The sequence below is a fragment of the Austrofundulus limnaeus genome, unplaced genomic scaffold (genome assembly GCF_001266775.1).
Source record: "Austrofundulus limnaeus strain Quisiro unplaced genomic scaffold, Austrofundulus_limnaeus-1.0 Scaffold105, whole genome shotgun sequence".
NCBI lineage: Eukaryota > Metazoa > Chordata > Actinopteri > Cyprinodontiformes > Rivulidae > Austrofundulus > Austrofundulus limnaeus.
The window spans coordinates 355150-366047 of record NW_013952507.1 but is presented as its reverse complement, the minus strand read 5'-3'; the positions used below and the strand labels follow the sequence as shown (position 1 = coordinate 366047).

Sequence of the window (10898 nt, the reverse complement as noted above, 5' to 3'; positions counted from 1 at the left end):
TGTTGTTTTGGTAAAGTAAACATTTGGGTAAAATTGCAGCTAAGCTTTTTTTGTGGTTTTCTCCTGATGCAGCTCAGCTCATCCTAATCTTTTTTGATTTTTTTTGTATTGTTTTTTGKGAAGTTGGTCTTAAAATAAGCTCAAGTGGCATTAAATAGTCTTAAAAAGTCTTAAYTTTAACTTGTTTCAAGCTGTATGAACCCTGACAACYAGTGGCAGGCCTTTAATTCTGTTCTATTTGCATTATTTTTTTATTCTAACCGGACTGTCTCTGCATAATTTGTCACGTTTTTTCTGCTTCCTCTACATTTCTGCAACAAAATAATTGTTTTATCATTGTTAAAAAACATTAGACATGAAGAATTTTCAGACTTATTAGTGCTCTGTGTCCTCCTGCAGGAGCTCACATTTGTGCTGCTTTAAAATTTGAAAATAGGTCAAACACYCTGGGGCAAAAAAATAAATAAATAAAAAAATGAAACCCACAAGTAATATGACTCAGTGTAATAAAAACGCTGCTTTTTCAATCTTAGAAGTTTATTTTTGATGTCCCCGCTTTCATCTTGGATACTTGCTTCCCCAGTCATTAGCCTAATCCAAGCAGGCATTTCTAACATTTCTACCACGTTTTACGCGTCCTCCGCACAGACGCTTCGGTTCCCCGCAAGATCCTGAGACATCAATCAGGACTGAAAAATGGTTTGACCAGAACAGAAAACTGGAGATGCTTCACAGCGATAAAATCCCAGCCCTCGTTATGTAACGAGTCTTCAAAGTCCCCAGCCTGCTTTTCTGCCAGGTTTCTGCAGGGAGGACACACACACACACACACACACACACACACACACAAACACACACAGAAAAGCACAATTTGCCAAGATGGCCAACATAGCAGCCCACACTGCTCCTCTCTCTGAGCCCGGTTTTAAAATAGCTCAGCTGCCTCTCATGTCTTTACCATGATTTTTGTTAGTCTTATATAATCTGCACCTCTTCATGCTGCTGCCTCCATTTTCTCTCACTCTCTATTCAGCACTGAAGAAAAAAAGAAAAAGGTGTCAGAGTAATTTCTTTATTTCATGACGAAGGTAGCCGGTCTGTTCTTGCCCAGACAAACATAAAAAAGGTCCTTGTATTTACAGCCTTTGTGACAGAAATGTTGGAAGTTTGATTTTTCTAAAACTCTATTTCGGATCATTTTTGCTCCATCGGGAGTGCTCAGAAAGGATTTGTCCTTGCAAACAAATGTGTCTCATCAAAGTCGATAAAACTTTTTAATAATAACGGATCAATTCGGAGTGATTTTCTCTAATTGGTAGGGCTGTGTATTGGCAAGAATTTGGCGATATGATACATATCATGACAGAGGGGTCACGATACGATATATCCTGATATATTGCGATACTGTAAGCAAGGCGATATATTGCGATWTTTTTTGTCCAAAAATTCTATTAATTAAAAACCTCTTACTGGGAAAAAAAAATGAAAAACCAAAATTCGTTGTCTCAGAAAATTCTAATATTACATAGACATACTTTTGATACATTTGGCTGTGTTCTGCTTTGTATGTATTTTATTTTATTTGTTTCATATTTCTTATTTCATCCATGTTTTCAATTATTAGACTAAATTTTGCCAATAAATAGTTTGAAAACATATTTTTTGCAGCTTTTAGTTTTTAATGTCAATTTACAATATGGTCACCCAACACTTAACAATAGCCTCTACCTCAAGAGGTAGAGGAGCCAAATGGCTGGCTCACTGCTGCCAACTAGTGGTCAGAGCCTGAACTGCAACATAAAAATGAACGACTGGCAGGAAAGTTGACATTTTAAACCTTAATAAAAAATTGATACAGGGCCTTAGAATATCGATACAGTATCGGGAAATGAAGTATCGTGATTTTTCAGTGTATCGATATTTTCTTACACCCCTACTAATTGGTAGTTTTAGTAAAGCACAAATTCTGAATTGATTTGTGGAACACAAATGAGACCAATCTTCAAATTGTACCCAGCTGTAATTATGGAAGATTTTATGATCGGATCTGAAAAAAATACTCAAAAAACTTAATTTAGTATATTTAAATGGCGCAAATTTAAAATGAGTCTTTATTAGGTATTAATTTCTGGTTTACTCTAAGATGCCGTTCAGCCACATGGAAACTTTTTTGTTTTTCCAGAAAATGGTATCCAGCGTGAACAAATCCTGAAAACCAACCCTTGACAGTAAAAACACAACTATTTGAAAATGACATCATTTAAACCTACAACCTGAGAGAGTCCTCTTTTGTTTTATTCTACATTTGGATGAGGCTCTCAACTTGTTTCCTGTTTTTTGTGTATAACGGTGGCAGCATCACAGCGCCACCCACAGGCTTGGCATAGTTACTACAGAAGTTTGGGTCATTTTCACGGTTTCTGTGGTTGAATACATTTCAAAAATTCTCAACTGTATACTGTAGCATAACTGCCCAAGACATATTTGGTCATAAATGACATGCATATGCTATGAGGCTAACAAAATGGTAACATCTTTACGAGAATTTGTTTATAAACAAGACATAAAAAGATAGTAGAAAAACCGTTTCATCTTTCCTGGTGGCTTTACTCAACTAAAACATCATGGATGTGGGTCTGAGTGRGAGRAGTGTTGGTGGTCTGAGATCTCKCTGTGGGTCGGTAAAGAATTGATGTCCAGGATGTCGATGTGTAAAGTGAGGCTGCTGATGTGCGGATTGATACCAACCATCGATACCGTATCTTTATGCACTAAAATCAATACATTATCTTCACCTGCTTCTTCTTTTCCGGTTCATGGGTGTCAATGGTGCCCATGTCCAGGGGTCACTCTGCGAGGGGCTTCGTACACCCTGGACAGGTCTCCAGCCAATCACAGGGCAACATAGAGACAAAACCATTCACTCTCTTCACCTAGGGACAATTTAGAGTTACCAATTAGCCTGACATTAATCTCTTTGGTCTGTGGGAGGAAACAGTAGTAAGAAAACAGAAGACGCAAACTCATAAAGGTCCTCAGCTGGGATTCAATCCGGCAACCTTCTTGCTGAGAGGCAACAGCTCTTACAACTGAGGCATCAATTCTAAAATAAAAATATAGATACTCTGTCATTTCAGATAATGAAAAGTAACTAAAATAATGAAATCTTGTCTAAATCATTTGCGGTTGATGGGAACTACTTTTTTCCTTCTGCCTGGGTAACGCACAAGCACAGCAGCTCAGCTCAGATACTAAGGTGTTACATGTTCATGTTTTTTCTCTTATAGTAGTTRTTGATAATTAAACCCCATTTATTTGATGGTTTTATTATTTTACCTAATTTTTTCAGTGTTTAAAACATTTTCACATATTTTGCGTGATTGTGTTGCTGTTTGGTTTTTCTATTGTTTTAGCTCGGCTGTAAAAGAGGATGCTACGTCAACATAGTTAAAAATGAATAAATTACATATTTAAAATATTTATATTTAAAATACCATTTTTTTAGATTTACGAGACAGGTGTGCTTGCACAGAGTATCAGTCTCAGATCAGTATTACATGGGTTTTACTCCATATCAGAAGGGAAATTATCAAACATAACTCGGGTAGCTGAGAGTCATCCCCAAACACACACTCTAAGTGCTCACAGAGTGAGAAAGATCTCAACTGAAATCATTTACAGAATCAGAAATCCAACATCTAACCACTGTTACATGAGCACGGACACATTTTAACAGATTTGTAGACGATAAATACTCCCGACTGTGCGGCTGTTYTAATTACTGCTGGGATTTGGAGGCGTTTTTTGTTGTTTACAGTGTTTAGAGGTTGGTTGTGTAAGCTTGCTGTATGTAAAGCTTTTTGTTAAACAGTAACCCAGACCCGCCCTTGAATTATGATGTCCTCCGCTTTTATATTCCTGAGCGCTGGTGTGTTTCGATCCTGCCCGGGCTCCGTCCGTCCTCCTCTCTTCACACATGCGGAGCATACAAACAGCGAGCAGCACCCACACAATAACAACTCACACATTGATAAAATAAAAGCCAGCTGCCGCTCCAACACACACTCCCTCTCACACACACAAAAAAAAAGCAAAGATGAGAGATACTGGAAGATAGAGAGTGCTCAAACGTTTCTGTGATGATCACAGACAGAACAGAAATTAGGCTCCAATTAAACAAGCAGCTCTTTATAAAACAGATTATTTGTGTTGTGCAGGAAAGACTTTAAATATGGACGCTGCTAAATATCAACATGAGCTCAGAATAAACAGACTTTCAGAACACCACAAGGCGCAACCTGGAGCAAACTTTCTTCTCAGAGATCAGTAAATCTGTAAAAATCAGAATGGTAGTAAAACTGGTCAGGTGTTTCCACAGAACAGATCGCGTGGCCCAGTAAATCAGAACCACGGTCCCTGCGGCTGAGGAGGAACTGGCACAATGATTAAGTATTCATCTCGGCAGCTCCTCTCCTCCTCTACGGCCTTATTCAAAGCGTTCTAATTAATCAGCCCTAAATAGATGGACAGACCTACATTAACCACACGACGCCTCGTGCACCATGTACTATTTAACACACAGATGGCGCTGCGGGGCGTGTTGGGTGACGTTTGAGCTGCTTTTAACCGGAGCTTTTAAGTCATGTTGTCTCGCAGAGGAGCGGTGAACTGAAGGCATCAGTTTGAGTCAAATCACAGCTAGGTTTGTTCTAGTTCTGTTCATGAGACACCTATACACCTACAGCATTGGTAATAAACTATTAGTTGGGTATGTTGCACATTTATACTGTATAAAACCATCACCAAGATGAATCTGGGTCAGCATTTCTCAAAACCAACTTATTGTTGAAACATAATGATAATAATTAATTTTTTATACCAATTCTTGCCAAAAAGTTGTAGCTTAAGGGGACATAGGATGCTTTTAAATCCTTCATTTTCACATTTAAATCATTCAACTATGGCTTTCTGCAGTACAACGGGGGGAATTTCTTGGCTGTGTGGGCGGAGTTTGTCCTAACCATGATTGGCAGAGTTATTGGGTGTGGGCGGAGTTTGGAATACAGGCAGAGATTGTTGGGTTTTGGTGGAGCTTGGAATGTAGTTGGAGATTCTTGGATTTGGGCAGAGATTGGAATATACTGTAGATGGAGATTCTTGGATTAGGGCAGAGATTGGAATATAGATGGAGATTCTTGGATTAGGGCAGAGATTGGAATATAGATGGAGATTCTTGGATTTGGGCGGAGATTGGAATATAGATGGAGATTCTTGGATTTGGGCAGAGATTGGAATATAGATGGAGATTCTTGGATTTGGGCAGAGTTTGGAATATAGATGGAGATTCTTGGATTTGGGCGGAATTTGGAATATAGGCCGAGATTCTTGGGTTTGAGCATGGTTTGGAATACAGTTGGAGATTCTTGGATTTGGGCGGAGATTGGAATATAGATGGAGATTCTTGTATTTGGGCAGAGATTGGAATATAGATGGAGATTCTTGGATATGGGCGGAATTGGGAATATAGGCCGAGATTCTTGGGTTTGAGCATGGTTTGGAATACAGTTGGAGATCCTTGGATTTGGGCAGAGATTGGTATATAGTTGGAGATGTTTGTATTTGGGCGGAGTTTGGAATACAGGCAAAGATTCTTGGGTTTAGGTTATGCTAAAAATGTATATTTATATTTAAAGTTATGGTGCTTTCTGGCTATTTCAACTGAGCTACACAGCTGTCCAGCGTGCACCCAACCGCATCATTGTGGCCTCTTCAGACCCCATCCAAAATAGTCAATCTGACCAAACATGTCTTTAACAAACTCCTCCCACACACCAAGAACCTCCCACTTATTGACTGTAGACCCCCTTCACTCTTTCACCTCTGTTCTCAGGTGCATCTGACAGCAACTCGTTTTGGTCCTCCCCGACAGAATATAAAGATATATATGCAGCACAGAAGCTAAATTAAACTTTTCTGCAATTCCTAGAGACTCCAAGTGCACAACAATTGGATTTTGCATATGTCAGCTTTWAGAGATGCAGCTAAAGCAAACAAAATTTTTAACAAACAAAAATTACTCCAATTTTTGCTCATTTATTTAAGTAGATCTAAATATATTTACATATAGATATTTAACTAGATTAATGTTGAAGATCATACAGTATGTTAACTCTCTTGTCTAGCTGCTTTTAAAAGAAAAACAGGACTAAATAAAACTAAATAAGTGGACTTACTTGTGATTCTCCATTGAGGGCAGTTCATTTTTTTTGCCATCCTAGATGAGGAAAAAATAAAACAATATGAAAACTGCTAATGAAATTACATAAAAATGGAAACATAATGACTTTGTTTGGTTTTATTATTTCACATYGGCTCCTTCTGGGATGGAGCATAACACAGACTCAGACCTTTGAAATGGACACAGTGGACTTTGGACCAAAAAGTAAAAAAGAGCATCCAGATAGTTTTAACCAAAAAGTAAAAAAAAGCCTGATTCTGGGTCTGGATATGTGTTTTATGGTTGCGGAATTAGATCACGGATAAATCCAGTCGAAATGAGTTGTCTTCAACCAATARCTTAAAATGAAAACTTTATCCAACTGAAACAAACAGACTAAAACAAGTRACATTTCACCATAGAGTTTAGCTTTTATTTGTACAATGCATTCCAGCAAAGTTTGGAAAATATGGCACACAAAAAAGATTTTCACTTAAATAATTTTTTTCCCCTAAAAATCATCCGTCCCAGATCTTACCAGTTAATCACCACTGAGCTTTAAACAAGCTCTGCAAAGTTTTACACAGAAGTCAACAGAGAACGTGATGGGTGATCTGTTTGAAATATATCACAGTGAAACTAGATGTCTTGCCACAGTTTTTAATGCGACTGAAAATCAACGGTTATCCTTGTTAAACTTTGTACATAAATCCTTCTGGGTCATCTGGTTTTAATCTGGTTTGTAAGCTTTATAGTTCAAACAAACAAACAAAAAATAAGCAGCAGGATTAGAAGCAAATACAGYTTTTTGATGCCAAGTTTTTAACTCAAACTGAAACAAATCCCATCAACAAACCAGTTATTGTCCAGATAATTATGTTTTTAAAACCAGAACACAGTGTCAGCGTGATGGAAGTGGCTCAGATTTATCCAGCTCTGTTTCTACATCGGCACARGATCACGTGAGCCAGAACTGGCAGAAATTCACCGTCATGCTGCCTGATGTCCGACTGCAGAGCTGCTGGAAAACACAAACTCCGCAGCTTCACAAATGGCCATGTTTTAGGGCAATCGTTCGTGCACAATCAGACAGAAGAGGAGAGTTTTTATCAGAGGAGTTAACACAAACCACCTCTCTATGGAGGTGGTTACAGAATCAAGAACACCGTAAGCGCTAATACGAGCTAATTCTGGTTCCAATCTTGCACTCCCACATCCCATATTGCAGGGCGGGATTAGGCACCCAGGAGGTCCTAAACTGACAAATTTATTGTGTTGATCATTTCACTTTATTATAATTTTTTTGTTTGTTTATGGCCAAAATTAGACAGTTTTCAATCTGACCAGTTAGATTAAAAAAAAATTATAAATTTTCAAACGTTTGCAAGACAAATTTTCTCTCAAAATATTCATAATTTGTCACAGGCACATCCTCTAATCAACTCTGTGTTTCTTCCTTCCATTTCCAGGTTCTTTAATCTAACAGAGCAGGTAAAGCTTTGGTTCAGTTGAGTTATAATCCTTTGGGACATTGTTTTATCCGAGCTCCAGCAGCTGTGGGTTAATCTGCCACATCTGTCCTGGAAATAATCCCACTAAACATCCTGCCAGGAAACGTTTAGGCCAGACCTGGCAGGCAAGTTCCCACCTGAACTGTGCAACGCCACCGGCTCGGTCGGCTGACAACAAACGAGTCTCGGCTGCGGTCAGAAACCCACAGTCGTGGCAACAGCTCAGCCATCTCACGACTGCGAGCGCCGGCGCGCCTCGGTCGGTTCCGACTCGAGCCTGAACTGCTATGGCTGAGCATGTGCTGCCCAATCTGCTTCTGAATGTGAAATAATCTCAACATTCTTTCTTTGGATCGCAACACAGGCAGATTCTAACAAAGGAGAAGAGATTTTAGGTGTAAACGTAAATGGAAATTTTTTTATGTGTATGTTCTGGAAGCTCTTAAATATTTCTGACTTGATCACATTTGATAAAGGGCATAAAAAGGGGGCAGCCAAGCATATTACTTAGTATTAAAATAACTGTAAAGAAAGTGGTTCATTCTGGTGATTACTACTGCAAAATGAAGGCAGTAAAACACATTTTATTCTATCCTCACAGCTCCCTTTTGTGCTTTTTTTTTTAAAAGATTTGGATTCAAGCAACATTCATTCAATTCATAATCCACAAACGTCTGTTTTCTGGTTATTAATCCATCTCTAAAACATTCAGGCAGTCAAAAAACACAAACCTGCAGCTTTAAAAACAGAGAACTGCGAACGAAGCGCTTCATTCCTCTGTGAGATGTGCTTGTAAATAATCCATCACGACTCCCGACAGGTGCGTTTAAGGCTCCATCAAAAGCTGCTTGTGCGCACAGATCATCATCGTTATCGAGCGTAACAACTGACAGAGCGTTTCAGAATTCATGTCGGCAGTTTAGGCTGCGAAAAGTAAAACTTCACTCACACGGGTCAGTTTCAATTTCATGTCCAACTGAAAAGAACCAAAAGTCAGTGGGCTTTCAAACACAGCCTGTCCTACTGTTAATTAGTAAACCTTCACTTTCTCTCTGTGTTCAAAGGTGCTACATGTATCATTTTTAACACCAGGTGATTTATTCTGCAACATTAGCTTATTTATTCAACAATACAACCGCTGCTGAGATGACTGACAGGTCCACCGGCCTCTGGGCTGCACTCACTCGTTTTTTAGGTAAATCTTTCCTGGTGGTTTTACTTGCAGTGCAAATGGAACTGAAGGCGTCTCATTTTCTCCCCGTTTGAAGTTGTGAAGGGGACTCTGAGGCAAAAAGAAAAGGACAGAAATGGACTCCGGAGTTTTATTCTCTCTGGAAAAATTAAACATGAAAGAAAAATAATGGAAAGAGAAGGAGCTCAACGCGCTGCGATAATTATAAAGAAATTCATGAGCTGCAGTTCAGCTGAGCGGGCTACGTTCTGCACCTCCAGTGTCGAGGCAGCTGCCCCGAGCTCTGGCCATCTTCAAACCCGGCGGTGGACCAACTGGGTGAGGAGGCCTTCAAGCTGAATTAGGAGTCCTCTCCGGTTTTGTCAGCTGGTAGGACTCCAGAGGCAGCTGAGGGGTACTGAGGGTCAGGCAGGATGAAGCTACAGGTGCTGGTCATAAAATTAGAATATCATGAAAAAGTAGATTTATTTCAGTAATTCCATTTAAAAAGTGAAACTTGTATATTATATTCATACATTACATACAAACTCATATATTTCAAATGTTTATTTCGTTTAATTTTGATGATTACAAATGACAACAAATGAAAATCTCAAATTCAGCATATCAGAAAATTAGAATCTTGTGAAAAGGTTCAAAATGGATGGCACCTGGTACCACACTCTAATCAGCTAATTAACTCAAACCACCTGCAAAGYCCTTTAAATGGTCTTTCAGTCTAGTTCTATAGGCTACACAATCATGGGGAAGACTGCTGACTTGACAGTTGTCCAAAAGACGACCATCGACACCTTGCACAAGGAGGGCAAGACACAAAAGGTCATCGCTAAAGAAGCTGGCTGTTCACAGAGCTCTGTGTCCAAGCACATTAATAGAGAGGCGAAGGGAAGGAAAAGATGTGGTCGAAAAAAATGTACAAGCAAGAGAGATAACCYCACCCTGGAGAGGATTGTGAAACAAAACCCATTCAAAAATGTGGGGGAGATTCACAAAGAGTGGACTGCAGCTGGAGTGAGTGCTTCAAGAACCACCACACACAGACGTATGAAAGACATGGGTTTCTGCTGTCGCATTCCTTGTGTCAAGCCACTCTTGAACCACAGACAGCGACAGAAGCGTCTTGCCTGGGCTACAGAGAAACAGGACTGGACTGCTGGTGAGTGGTCCAAAGTCATGTTCTCTGATGAAAGTAAATTTTGCATTTCCTTTGGAAATCAGGGTCCCAGAGTCTGGCGGAAAAGAAGAGAGGCACTTCATCCACGTTGCTTGAAGTCCAGTGTAAAGTTTCCACAGTCAGTGATGGTTTGGGGTGCCATGTCATCTGCTGGTGTTGGTCCATTGTGTTTTCTGAGGTCCAGGGTCAACGCAGCCACATACCAGGAAGTTTTAGAGCACTTCATGCTTCCTGCTGCTGACCAACTTTTTGGAGATGCAGATTTCATTTTCCAACAGGACTTGGCACCTGCACACAGTGCCAAAGCTACCAGTACCTGGTTGAAGGACCATGGTATCCCTGTTCTTAATTGGCCAGCAAACTCTCCGGACCTTAACCCCATAGAAAATCTATGGGGTATTGTGAAGAAGAAGATGCAATACACCAGACCCAACAATTCAGAAGAGTTAAAAGCCACTATTAGAGCAACCTGGGCTATCATAACACCTGAGCAGTGCCACAGACTGATCGACTCCATGCCACGCCGCATTGCTGCAGTAATACKGGCCAAAGGAGCCCCAACTAAATACTGAGTGCTGTACATGCTCATACTTTTCAGTTGGCCAACATTTCTATAAATCCTTTGTTTTTATTGGTCTTCAGTAATATTCTAATTTTCTGATATGCTGAATTTGAGATTTTCATTTGTTGTCATTTGTAATCATCAAAATTAAACGAAATAAACATTTGAAATATATGAGTTTGTATGTAATGTATGAATATAATATACAAGTTTCACTTTTTAAATGGAATTACTGAAATAAA

General features: G+C 39.5%; 1 long non-coding RNA gene across 1 annotated transcript in view; it reads right to left on the bottom strand.

The window, feature by feature from the left end:
* LOC106521241 (uncharacterized) overlaps positions 1–6255 on the bottom strand; it is an 8236-nt gene extending 1981 nt beyond the window's left edge. The window contains exon 1 of the long non-coding RNA XR_001310651.1: positions 6234–6255. This is a non-coding gene — a long non-coding RNA (uncharacterized LOC106521241). The remainder of the gene's footprint in view (positions 1–6233) is intronic.
* Between the last annotated feature and the right edge of the window lie 4643 nt (positions 6256–10898).